The 13,513-nt window shown below is 43.0% G+C and overlaps 1 protein-coding gene across 7 annotated transcripts in view; it reads right to left on the bottom strand.

The window, feature by feature from the left end:
* mef2d (myocyte enhancer factor 2d) overlaps window positions 1-13,513 on the bottom strand; it is a 112,304-nt gene that overhangs the window by 70,373 nt on the left and 28,418 nt on the right. For 6 of the 7 annotated variants that reach the window (XM_061819505.1, XM_061819504.1, XM_061819510.1 and 3 more), the window contains one exon: window positions 8,468-8,561. The exons of the other annotated variant lie outside the window; for it this stretch is intronic. The gene's annotated coding sequence lies outside the window, so the exon portion shown is untranslated. The remainder of the gene's footprint in view (window positions 1-8,467; window positions 8,562-13,513) is intronic. 7 annotated transcript variants of the gene reach the window in all.

Here is a 13,513-nt window from a genome sequence, read left to right as displayed (position 1 = left end):
TAAAAATTGGTTAATCCCTACTTATCTTGTTAGGCCATGATAATTAAAAAAAACTAACACTGGCAAACAAATGAGTTGTGCCCCTCATTACCCTAATTAAAAAGGCCCTAATAACAGGATTAATATTTTTAAAAGTGAGTGTGTTGCCCAGCCGCAAGACACATAGTAATGAAACCTGATTTATCCACGGGAGATACCTGAAGATTCAAGACCCACCTGCCATAAGTGATAATCCACTATCAGATCATTTTAATTGATTTTATGTTTTCGCCCCTACCACATGCCACGCTTTTAACATAATTAAACATCTTAAACACAGTTAATCTCATTAAAATTTGATTAGCATCTCTTCTCATGCTCACTTGTAAAGTTTTTTTTTTTTGTCACTGCCAGTTAAACTTTGTTGTAAAAGTAAAACAATAATAGAGAATTAATTTGTGGAGTTAACGAAACCGAAGGTTTGAAATTTTACGCCCACCCCCCGTGAATGCGATCCGGTACTTAGGGTGGTTGACAATGGTCTACAGTCCCTTAGCCAATCAGGACGCAGAACACGATGCGGGGGGGGGGGGGGGGGTTCCTTTAGCGAATCAAGATACAGAACGCAATGCACATTCATACGCTGTAAAAACAAAACGAAAAAAATAAAATAAAAGCCTGCTACACTGTAAAAAAATTATACACACACAAAAAATAGGTGTAATAATGAGGCTGCGTGAAGTGAACCGAGATGTAGCGAGGGAAACTCTTATCAAAAATCTCGAAAAAGCGGCCATATTCACACACACGGATCACAAACGGACAAAAAAAACTCAGCCCAGTAGCAATAAACATACAATCTATATTCTCTAAACAATCACTTCAGATTAGCGCTGGGGATGGGGCAAAACCACCATCGACCAAATTTGGTCAATTTCATATTTTTTCCACATATTGATACTATTAGTCACTCCCAAACTTGGTGTGTTATTTTACAAATTATTGACCGATATAAGCATGGAAAATGACAATTCAATGTTAACGGCTCAACTGTTTTTTTAAGTTACTTGAAAAGTGAAAGTTTCCGCCTCGAGAATCATCTTTATAGAGCTCGAGCACGTGACGTCGCCATTTTCACGGCGCCATATTGCCGGTCAAACAGAGCTGCTCGACATTGCGGGAGACATTGAACCGGAGGAGAATATTTACAATACCCGAAACCTGTTGTGCTTCCCAAGTATAATGCCAAGTTGGCTCATTTGAGAACAATGCGTTTTAAAAAAAAAATAAAAAACCGACAGCAGTCGTCTCCAACGTCCACGGAAGCGTGTTGCGGCCACACATTAAACTTTGGTAAACCTCTCCATGACAGATGTTTTTTTTTTTTTTTTTTTTTAATATCCAGTCCCATGCGTATTTAAAAAAAAAAGAAAAGAAACCGTCGGTCACACAGAGGTTTATGTAGGTTAACGTGTGGCCGCAACACGCTTCCGTGGACGGGGGGCTGAAGCCTATCCCAGCGGTTTATATTCTTTTTTTAAATACGCATTGGACTCATTAGAGAACGATGCATATTTAAAAAAAATAGTCTGTCACGGAGAGGTTTACCGAAGTTTAACGTGTGGCCACAACACGCTTCGTGTACGGAGGAGCTGACGCGGTCTTATTTTTTTTTAATGCATTGTTTTCAAATGAGCCAGGTTAGCATTACAAATACTTCTTGGGAAACGCTACGGAGGAGCCGACTCGCTTGTCCTTTTTTTTTCTTCCCCAATCATAGTTAATGAATGCGAGTTTGTGTAAAACCAGGGGTCATTTATTTAAATATTGTTATTTGTATTGAATAGTAGCTGAAAAGGTCGATGGATTTCGGCAAAGGTTAACGTGTAGCCGAACACGCTTCCTCGTTCACGAGCCGTCTCCCCGTTGAGAACAGATCCACCAACGAAATATTTGTATCCGTCCAGACTTTTCTACGCTTTCAAACTTTTCTGTGTAAATCTCGACGACTTGCACCCCAGATCAATGTGTAGATCCAGTTGTCCAAGACAAGCAGAAGCGAATTAACAGCCCAATTTCTTATCGGCGAAAACATCAACTTTGGCATTAAATACGGGTCCTCTATACCGAGTTTATTGAATTTTTCCATGTACCGTCGTTTATTTTCACTTCCTAAATGTCTGATGGTATTGGACAAGATTTTGGGCGTCGCGCTACAAAACATATTTCCGTGTCGTCTCCAACCGACGTAGCATTGAGCTATGCTAAACTTGACCGGCAATATGGCGACGTAAACAAAAGTCACGTGATTTTATGACGTAGGCGCATGACCTCTATTGACGCCAGATATATTATATAGTTTTGGTACAAACCATAATCGCAATATTGCAGGGGTGCACAGTATTCCGTTTAATTAAACTTTAGTTGGTCAATTAAGATTAGACACATAGTACGAAAAATGGATGTCATGGCTAGCGTAATTACCAAATACATTTATAATGCAATGTTATTTCTATTTTTGGGCAAAATGAAACATATTTGCCTGGATGAAACCATTCTAGCATTGGTGCAGAGCAAAACGCAAACCAAAAAAAGTGTCTTTTGTCACGAACCGGCACGGTGACTGTCCTACTACTATCTAGTTTGACCTGTCTGGTTAAATCTGCGACGGGAAGCCAAAAAGGCCTCGGGGGCACACCCATCACGCCATTAGGTGCGACATTGTCGTGAAGCGGCGGAACAATGACGGGGAAAGTGTTTTACGGTTGAGACAAGATGGTTCCCGTTTGTGACGTTGCGTCTTGGCACGCGGCGAATGTTTATCTGGGGCGATCGAGCCGCACATCCACCGAACGGAACACCTGAATTTTGAACTGTTCACTTCGATTCCTGGTTGGTTTCCTTTAATTTCAATCATGTAACAAGGTTAATACGGTCTTTCTTCAAAGTGAAATTTAGGCGAGGCGATGCACAATTCCTACGTTCTCACCCTACCAAAAACATGCAACATTAATTAAACACTCAAAATTGCCCCAAGGTGTGATTGCGAGTGCGCCTGTTTGTCTCTATGTGCCCTGCGATTGGCTGGCAACCGGTTCAGGGTGTAGCCCGCCTCCTGCCCGTTGACAGCCAGGATAGACTCCAGCACTCCCCGCAACCCTCATGAGGATAAGCGGCTCAAAAAATGCATGGATATCGTCTGGATATGTGGGCCCCACATTGCGTGCTGAATAGCATGTTAGCGTTGCTGCCATATTGGATGTGGCAAAAGTGAAATGATCTGAAAGGATGCCCCAAGACGCAAATTCAGATCATATTAAGGTGGCTCGAGTTAATGTATTTGCTAATTCTATGCAAGGAACGACTTACTTACTCTTACTTTCTGTCTTGTTACTCAAATGAGTTGAAAATTAAGTTCCCTAATATGGACCAATACATATTCTGAGTACAGTGGAACAACACTATTTGTGGAAGACGGGGACTGGGCCAGACCACAAAGAGTGAAAATGTGTCGATAATTGACGCACATTTTTTTTTTAAACCACAAAAAAATTCTTGCATCAGGGATTAACAACACCAATAAGCATTTTTAAGGGTGGTTTCTCCCCCAAAAAATTAAAGACAAAGTTGGACCAATGAATAGGTGAACTGATCCATTGAATGAGGTGGTCTACAGTAGTTTAATATGTATATATTTGATTTATATAATATAATATAATATACCCGACCCTCGTGAGGATAAGTGGCAAAGAAAACGGATGGATGATTAAAGGCTGAGTGTTGAGATTTACAACACGGTAATAACACACATTTAGTTGACTGGTCCTTTGTTCTATACACTATTAATGAACAGTCGCTACCATATTTACAGTACATTACATTGACGACAATCAAACTTCATTTAAGAATGCTTCATCATGATAATATACATCATATTTAATGTTGTATACATCTCTAATTCTGATTTCAGCATATCTGATTCCACACACTCGTTTCTCTTTACGATGACACGACACATCACAGTTGAGACAGAAAAAAAAAAAAAATCTGAATTATGTCACTTTAAGCACGCAGTGTAAATGCAGCCCGAGGTGGAAAAATATCGCTCGAGTGAAAAGACATCGCCCGAGTGAGTGAGCGAGCGAGGAGCCGCGGTACGATCACACCTGTACATTTATAGCCTTCACCGCAACGTGTAAGGCGAATTTCATCTGTCATTCACGAGGAATCGCGGGAACCGCAGGCACGCGGAAGGCATTCAAGTCACAACAGAACCTGGCAGACAATTTGACAACTGCCCAAGCTTTTCGGCAAGCGACCGTCGCCGATGACTGCATGCGCTCACGGAGGGTTTGTTGTCGAGATGAACTTTAAAACAAGCATCCGCCAGCTGCTTGGAGACCGGCCTGCCCGACCGCTTTCCCCCACCGAGAGCTTTGCGAACGTCTTATAAACAAAATAACGCGTCAAATCTGATGCCAAGTGCACAAGCGACAGTGAGACAGGCCAAGACAGCGGTCAACGCTGACATGAAGCCTCGCGGAGAAACATCGATGTCGAGCAAGACGTTTAGTCCGGGGTGTTCCTCAAACTTTATCGAGCCGAAGTACACGCTTAAAACAATTGAAGTTTTCAAGCCACATTACAAAATACATACATAAAAGATGATTTCCATGGCTCAGCGGCGGCTGAGACTCACTCTCTTAAATCCCGGTAATGCCGCGTTGCTATTCAGCTGAGGTGAACGAGTCCGCACCGAACACAAAGTGGGAAAGTATATGAATATGAATCGACAAAACTCCGCCACAACACCATCGATTTTCAATCCGAGCGTTTTGCAGGCCTTATGCCGTTGATTGACTTTTGCATTCAATCGACAAGGCCCACAGATGGGAATCAAACTAGGTGACGGACTCAATTTGACCCGTGTTATGCATAAAACGGTAGAAAAATGGGATTTTTACAGAAGGGGAGCTTTTATAAGCTGCACGCTTGCGGCCATTTCTATTTCACATCTTTCTGGGAAGTGACGCTTCTTACAGAGAACTCCGTTACTCTTGAAATACCGCAACTACAAATTTTGAAACGTTACATTGTGTGTTATGTTAAGTTTGCGGTAGTAATGGATAGGCTGACAGATGAGGTTAGACTGGAATCCCCTTGGACTATGATGTTCGCAGAGGATTTGGTGATCTGCAGTGAAAGCAGGGAGCAGGCGGAGGAACAACTAGAAAGATGGAGGCACGCACTGGAAAGGAGAGGAATGAAGATTAGCTGAAGTAAAACAGAATATATGTGCGTTAATGAGAGGGGCGGACGGGGAAGAGTGAAGCTACAAAGAGAAGAGATGGCGAAGGTGGATGACTTCAAATACTTGGGGTCAACAATAGAGAGCAATGGAGAGTGTGGTAAGGAAGCGAAGAAACTGGTCCAAGCAGGTGGAACAGTTGGCGGATGGTGTCTGGTGTTCTATGCGACAGAAGAGTCTCCGCTAGGATGAAGGGCAAAGTTTATAAAACGTTGGTGAGGCCGGCCATGATGTACGGATTACAGACGGTGGCAATGAAGAAGAAACAGGAAGTGCTGAGGATGGGAGCTGCCAGGGAAAAGTGTGAGAGGAAGACCAAAGAAAAGGTTGATGGATGTGGTGAGGGATGACATGAGGACAGTGGGTGTCAAAGAGGAAGATGCAGGAGATAGGCTAAGATGGAAAAAGATCACACGCTCTGGCGACCCCTAATCAGGACAAGCCGAACGGAAAAGAAGAAGACATTGTGTGTTATCAAACTAAGATATTGCGCTTCTTTTTGGGAAGATTGTTACACGAAAGGATTACTTATTATTATTTTTTTTTAATATTGGTCATCTTAAAATTTATGTCTCGATTGTTAAAATTGTAGTTCACACAAACACACACCCTGGCCCAAAAGTTGGTATGGTCCAGCCTGGTCACCCACAGAGGACTTTCTAGTTACTGCCTAGCCGAGACCTTTCTGCTCTTTCGGATAGTAATTAATGCTAACACCCACCTTGCACCGTGAAAAATAACCAAAATAATTTTTGATGAACACAACCTGTTCATTCTTTTGACCTTGATGGAAGTTTGAGCGCCTTTTGGTTAGCTTCAATGGAACTTCTGTACAAAAACCACACTCACATCGAATTGAGTCGTCACTTCTGTCGGCCTTTTTTGACAACAAAGTCAACGTGCATGCGAACTCGATTTAACACCAATCTGATCGGCGTTACCGCTATAAGATGATATTTAGCATTTTACACTGATTGGGTTTAATGTCCAATGATCTGATCCAATCATTGATCCCAAAAATCCCGATCGTGTAAAGCCCAACGCTAACAAAGTTGTGAAAGGACCCTACACTGCCCCCCACTTCTTTTCTTGACCAGCACCATTTCGCTGTCAAGGTAGGATTGCAATCGGGCAATCGAGTGACGGTCCCCTCACATCGAGTGATTACCATGATTTATTTCCATTGAATTCCGTATTTTAATATCGCTACTGATGATGGAGTGGATGCAGCAGCTCTGATTTTACAGCTCTGACGACACGCTAGCAAACGGACCGCAAACCACAGAACCAGGAATCAATCGACATGGCTTCACGATGTAAGTTCGAGTCAAAGCAAACGGCCAAAGACGAAGACTTCATATTTACGCTGACTTTTGAAGGTAAACAACGGTGTCTTGACAGGTGGCTAAAGGCCCACCAATCACAGCGCCCGACACATTAATAGCCCTGCGAGTCGAGAGGGGTAAACCAACAGGTGCGGAGTTACGAGGCGCACAGCGGCGAGAGCTCGCGGGGCTGTAAATCTATCCTGAGACAACCCGCACCCCCGCCCCTCACTGACACCCCCTGTCGCAGATTTGGAGTCAGCTCGGCAGCTGAGTATGGCCTCTCGGCACTCGCTACCAGAGGTGGGAAGAAGTCGCATTTGTCCGTTTAGTACCGTACTAACCTTCAGGTTTCGGCGCAAGTCCCAAGTTATGAGCGCAAAAACCAAGCAAGCCAATTCGAGACCACTAAAGTTCAAGAAAATGAAGTCATAAGTTTGTGAAAGATTTAATTACCTGTCACAACATAAACAAACTGTATAGTAGTTGCGTCAGTGGTACTAAAACACTCATAATTTACATTTCATGGTCCTAAACCAGACTCTGTCCCTTTAACTCAGGAGTTTCCAGCCCACAAAAGCATCACATTTTTTTTTGTCATAAAGTGTAAGAACTGAACATTGGGACAAGCCGAAGGTCACGTACATTCCTTCGAAGCTATCAAAACCACTACTTTTCAGGAAATGAAAAATACTGGCTTGTTCCAGTTGGGGCGGCACGGTGGGTCAGCTGGTAAAGCGTCGGCTTCACAGTTCTGAGGTCCCGGGTTCAATCCCGGACCCGCATGTGTGGCGTTTGCACGTTCTCCCCGTGCCTGCGTGGGTTTTCTCCGGGCACTCCGGTTTCCTCCCGCATCCCAAAAACATGCACCATTAATAAATTGCCCCTAGGTGTGATTATGAGTGAGGCTGTTTGTCTCGATGTGCCCTGCGATTGGCTGGCAACCAGTTCAGGGTGTACCCCGCCTCCTGCCCATTGACAGCCGGGATAGGCTCCAGCACTCCCCGTGACCCTCGTGAGGATAAGCGGCAAAGAAAATGGATGGATGCCTGTTTCAGTTGGCATTACGTCTTAGATTGTAGCGTTTTACTGTATACTGATCAGGAATAACTCTTAAATTGCTAATTTACTACACTTGATGGAACTGGTAGAATATATCACCGGCTTTTATAAACGTTTTTAAAGACTTTTATACTTTACGCTGTACAGAAAATTGAGGGATGGATGGATATTCCTTCCATCCAAAGTCCATAAAAGTTGCCAAGCTTTAGTTCGGTTAAGTTGAGTCTAGTCTGTGTTTTAGCCAAGCAAAGTTCTAAAACTGTTGTGATTATCACAAAGTGTCAACAAAAAAGCCGCCCGTTCTTGGACCTAAACCTTTTCGTTTCCCAAGAAACTTCCAGACCCCTCAGTGTGTCAAATGCAGTTCTCAGAACCATCAAATGTGAAACCGCGATCACTTTTCATGCGCCTAAAAATCTTACTGAACACCCGAGATCTACTCGAATGTGTCTGTATGTGTAAATCTGGCCTGAAAACTTTATTGCTCACTGCTGCTTATTCATACATTGAAAATATGATTTCTTGTTTTCAACATCTGGCTGCTGGTTTGTGTTTTTTAACTTGATCATGTACACACCAAAATCCAGAATCTGACCAAGACTAAATATCTCAAAGGCAAGGCAGGATATGCTTGTTACGTCTAACCAGGCAGTTTTTGTGTCAGACCATTACACTACAAGTGTGTTTGCCCCCCCCCCATCAAAACTTTTAATATATTTTATTCCTGGTTATGAGTACGTTTATCTTAAAACAAAAAATACGATCCATTCTATAAGGTGTCAGCCGCTCTTACCGTGGGACTAACACCAAGGGGGACTCTGGATGGAGGATGGTCAAAAAAGCCGGGAGATAGTCCAGATCCGGGTCCAAGATGGCAGCTAGCGTCCCTGTCACGAAAGAAAGGAAGGTCGATGTCGGTGGAGCGCACGCGTGGTCGCCCCGCCAGCGAACATCCGAGTGACAACTGCTGCTGGAACGCCCCACCCCCGGTGCCCCCCTACCCTGCACACTGAACACCCAGCGCGCCCCCCCCCCCCAACTCCAATGGCCTCCCTAACCTAACACCTCTTACATGCACATACACCCCCCCCCCAACCCCCCAACCTCTCACCCTCTGCATGCCTTCAGCAACTGCCACCGATTCATCAGCGTTCATGTTGCACATTAGCTCGAAGATTAATTTATTTAGCAAGCAAAAAAATTATATTTTTCCACATCAATACATTTCCGAAAACATTGTATCAATTTCTATTGTTTTCATTTTATTACATTGCAGCGACATTCGCGCAAGTCGTCCACGCAATCTGTTGAGTCGAGTTGATGGATTTTCAGTTTTTTTATGGCATGAAAATGCTGGTTGTAAGTCACCAAATATACATTAAAAAAATGTTTTATATATTTTCCATCATCATACCAGCTGTTTACTTCATTTCCGGAGTCTCATTTGTCATTTTACAACGCGAAGTCATAAAACTTCCTTTGTACGTGTTCCACACGACAACAGACGCTTATGTCATCTCGTGTGTGTAGCATTTGATCACTTTGCATTGCAAAATGTCATCTTTTTTTTTTATATACATTTTTCCACATCCAAACAGCCATTCACTCACTTTCGAGATAGCTACGAGCATTTTTAAATGATTTTTTTGATTATGTTCGATATAAAGCCACGCATTTAGGGCATCTTAAGAGGTTGATCTCTCACTTTGCTATGTTTCTAAGTGACAAAACATCATGTTTTCATCTTCAAATCATCTGTTTAATCTCTTTCGAAATCCTGTTCCATTACTTTACATTGTTTTATGCCAAAAACATTTCAGTTTTTCCCATTAAACATTTCGAGTCCCTTTTTCACTACACGAGTGATTTTTTTTTAAAGCATCAAAATGTCCGATTTGTACATTTTCCACGTTGAACCGCCCGTTTAATTCATTTTATGAGTCGAACAATCAGCTCCTATTTGAAGTTAATTGAAGTTCCACTTATGTTAGTGCACTTTTAACACTGTCATATCTGATACTAAATAATGTCAAAATTGAATGGCAAATGGATGAAAACATGCTGCAGAAAAATGGTACGTGTACAGATGTGTGTGCTTGATTTGGAGCCATGCTTTTTGTTCCGAGCGGCCCTCAAAGGACCCCTCCCGCCCCTAATACACACACACATAATGTATGTATCAACTGTACACAAATAATAAGTACTATCTACATGCAGATGGAAATGCCAAACTGGACAGGAATAACTAGGGATTAAATATTGTAGATGGCGGCAGGAACTTTGAAACAGATATGCTAACTGGTAACATAGATATGACAAATAATAGAACAGTCTGAAGGGAAAAAAATACAAAAATACCAAATTATTATGCGAAAAATATTCGGCACAAAATATATAATATCAAAAAATATATAAACAAACTGGGCGGCACGGTGGATCAGCTGGTAAAGCGTTGGCCTCATAAATCTGAGGACCCAGGTTTGAACCCAGCCCTGCCTGTGTGGAGTCTGCAAATTCTCCCCACGCCTGCGTGGGTTTTCTCTGGGCATTCTGGCTTCCCCCCCATATCCCAAAAACATGCAATATTAATTGGACACTCTAAATTGCCCCAAGGTGCAATTGTAAATCCGACTGTTTGTGTCTATGTGCCCTGCGATTGGCTGGCAACCAGTTCAGGGTGTACCCCCGCCCCCTGCCCGTCGACAGCTGGGATAGGCTCCGGCACGCCCCGTGACCCTCGTGAGGATAAGCGGCAAAGAAAATGGAAGGATGGATGAAGTTCCACTCATGTTAGTACACTTTTAATACTGTCAAATCTGATAGAAAATAATGTTAAATATCAACTGCAAGTGGATGAAAACAGGAATAACTAGGGATTAAATATTGTAGGCAGAAATGAATGTGCACCCCAGCAAGCATCGTCAACTTAGCGCGCGTACCGTAAAAAACTATTTACGGATCAATAATTTGTCTTGATACTACATTTTGACCTTTTTCAGCAGCCCCTTTAAATCACCTTTTAACACTTGAACGTGTCTCAAAGGGGATCTCGGATCAGCGCTCGGATGATTTGAACTGCGCCGTCCTCACAAAGGCAGCCGCACAAGCGCACGCACATGCTCAGCTGTCGGAGAGTCGTACAAACACAGCGCTGATGTCTCGTGCCTCTCGGCCAAACTGCACAGTAGTGGGGGGCGGGGGGGGTATCCGCCCAAATATAGATAATATTGATATAGACGTTGGTAGTGATATTGAGGGGAAACCGGTGTAATAAGATTAAACACTTAAAAGTTTTTTTAAAAAAAAAAAAAAGCAAAACTTTTGAGTTTTTACTTTCCAGGGAAGAAATGACCTTTTGTATACTGACCTAGTGGTTAGCACATCTAGCTCACTGTTCTGAGGACTGGGGTTCAAGTCCCACTTAATTGACAACTCTAAATTGCCCGTAGGTGTGATTGTGAGTGCAAATGGTTGCTTGTCTCTACGTGCCCTGCGATTGGCTGGCGACCAGTTCTCGCTCGAAGATAGCTTGCGACCCTAGTGAGGATAAGCGTTTCAGAAAATAGATGGATGGATATGTTTATGTATTATTAAGCTCACTGGGGTTTTTATACTCCAATATTTCATGCTGTTGCCTCCTTAATTTACTGAAATGAAGACAAACTTTGGATTTTGTACGTTCCTGAAACAAAAAGATTTGAGATTTTTGGGGGGGGATTCGAAGCGTTACTGTTGCACTCGTCTGTATCCCCCTTTTAAGAAAACAAAACAAACTGCTTAATTTGCACATTCCTAAAAAGAAAAAAATCTCTATAAAGCTGTTCAGTGACGGGATTTCATTTTAAATTTCATACAATGTGTTCCTGTTTCCAGAAAAGATGAAAACAAATATGATTGTTTTGCATTCTGTTCAGTTACTGTACCCAACGCGAACCAAACCGTGACCCAAAAACCGACGTAGCCAACGTAACCCTTGAGACTTTGGCACCGCTTTTTCTCACAGCTCGGGAATCCCTGCACGACAAAACGTTGCAGATTTAAAAGGCCGATGGTGTTTGAGGAACGCCAGCCCCTGAGTGGGGTCACGACCTAAGGAAGTGACTTTCGAGATAAGAACACCAGCGCCTGATTGCAAAGCGCCTCTAGTCATGTCGATCTTTTTTTGAAAAAATGTTTTTTCCCACCAAACTAGCCGTTGATCCCATTTCAGGAGTCGAGTTGATCGCACTACAGTGTTTTAAAGACCTGTAAAGTGAATTCAGAGATTTTGTTTTTAAATCGGTTACATGTACATTTTTGAAGATGTAGTACTGTATTGTGGAGATAAACTGTAGAAGTTAACAGTTTTCCGTAATTCATTTTTTGCATGGTCAAAACGGCACCCAACGACGCACTTTGGTGTCTAAACGAGTCCGTGTCCACAATAAATCAGAACTGAATCGTCCCTGAGACCACCAGTAGTGAGCCACGGCAATTCCAGGTTACTTAAGTTATAATTACCGTCATTTCCGGCCTACAAGCCGCGACTTTTTTCACACGCTTTCTACCCTGCGGTTTGTGCGGTGATGCGGCTAATTTGCCGCAAGGGGGAACTCGGGCAGAAAAGGTAAGAAAGAGACCGGTGAAATATATGTGCCGAGGAAGTGACTTATACCGGCCCTGTTCGCGCTGCGCTAGCGTTGTGCTCGCGTGTTGCTGCTGTGTTACTGCCGTGTCTCAGTGATATTTACCGGTAAGTTTTACTTTAACCGGCACTGTTACCGTTAGCGCTAGCATTAGCCCGAGCGTTAGCGCCGTGCTAGCCTTAAACTCTTTCTTTCTCCAGTCTTTCTTTGTAAATATCTCGTGTTTCAATGTGGACAATTGCGGGTTTTACACAGCTGCGGCGTATGTACATACCAAATGATATTTCCTTTACAAATGTACTTGGTGAGGCTTGTAACCAGGTGGGCTCCGTAGGCCGGGAATTACGGTAGCCAAGGGTACTGTGCTCTTTAGTCTGCAAGCTAGCAGGTAGCTAGTGCCTCTCATCATGGCGATCCTTTTGTCCATTTTCTACCTCAAAGCAGGTGTTTATGAGACATTTTAGAACTGGAGTCAATTTTTTCATGAGTGTTTTTAAGAAAGAAGTCATAAAATGTTTTTTTTTTTTTTTTATTTTACACTTAAAATGTACCTTTCATGCCATCTTGGGAGTGTAGTTTACAACTTTGCAGTGATTTAAAGCCAATTATTTTGAAACTTTCACATCAGACCAGTTTATTCACACCATTGTGTGAGTCGAGTCGATCAGTTTTCAATGTTTTAAGTCGCGAAATATTTTTCTGAATCTGCGTTAAACCAAACGTTTACACCAAATCATGAAATTTGTCTAGTGATTCCCGATCATCCGGTGTGCCGTGAGAAATGATCCAAGTTCCCGAAATTGATCTGAAAATGATTTGAGTTAAGCGGCTAGCAGTTTTTGAGGAACTCCAGGCGGCCTTGCGCGCGGGGGAAGTAAATCAGAGCGGGACTTTGGAGATAAGGCCGCAGCCACTAATGGCAGTTAGCTTTGTTTTGTTTGTTTAGTTGAGCGCTGTTGTATATTTTTCACATCATCAGGCACATTTTTGGGCTCCTGGCAGCTCGGCGTAATTTCTCCATATTATTATTACTTCCAGACGTGACCGCTTGTTGGAATGTGGTCCACAGGGCTGCTGGCACAGACGCGACAGCTACAAACCCTCTCGGACATTCGCGACGTTGTATGGAAAGTCAATGACGCGACTGTTCCACCCTCTGTCGGCCCCTCGTTTCCCACACCCTCGCAGCCCCGGCGGAGACTCGAAGGTCAAGA

Source organism: Syngnathoides biaculeatus, chromosome 5, assembly GCF_019802595.1.
Source record: "Syngnathoides biaculeatus isolate LvHL_M chromosome 5, ASM1980259v1, whole genome shotgun sequence".
Classification (NCBI taxonomy): domain Eukaryota; kingdom Metazoa; phylum Chordata; class Actinopteri; order Syngnathiformes; family Syngnathidae; genus Syngnathoides; species Syngnathoides biaculeatus.
The sequence above is the reverse complement of the archived record's forward strand: the minus strand, read 5'-3'. Positions and strand labels throughout refer to the sequence as shown.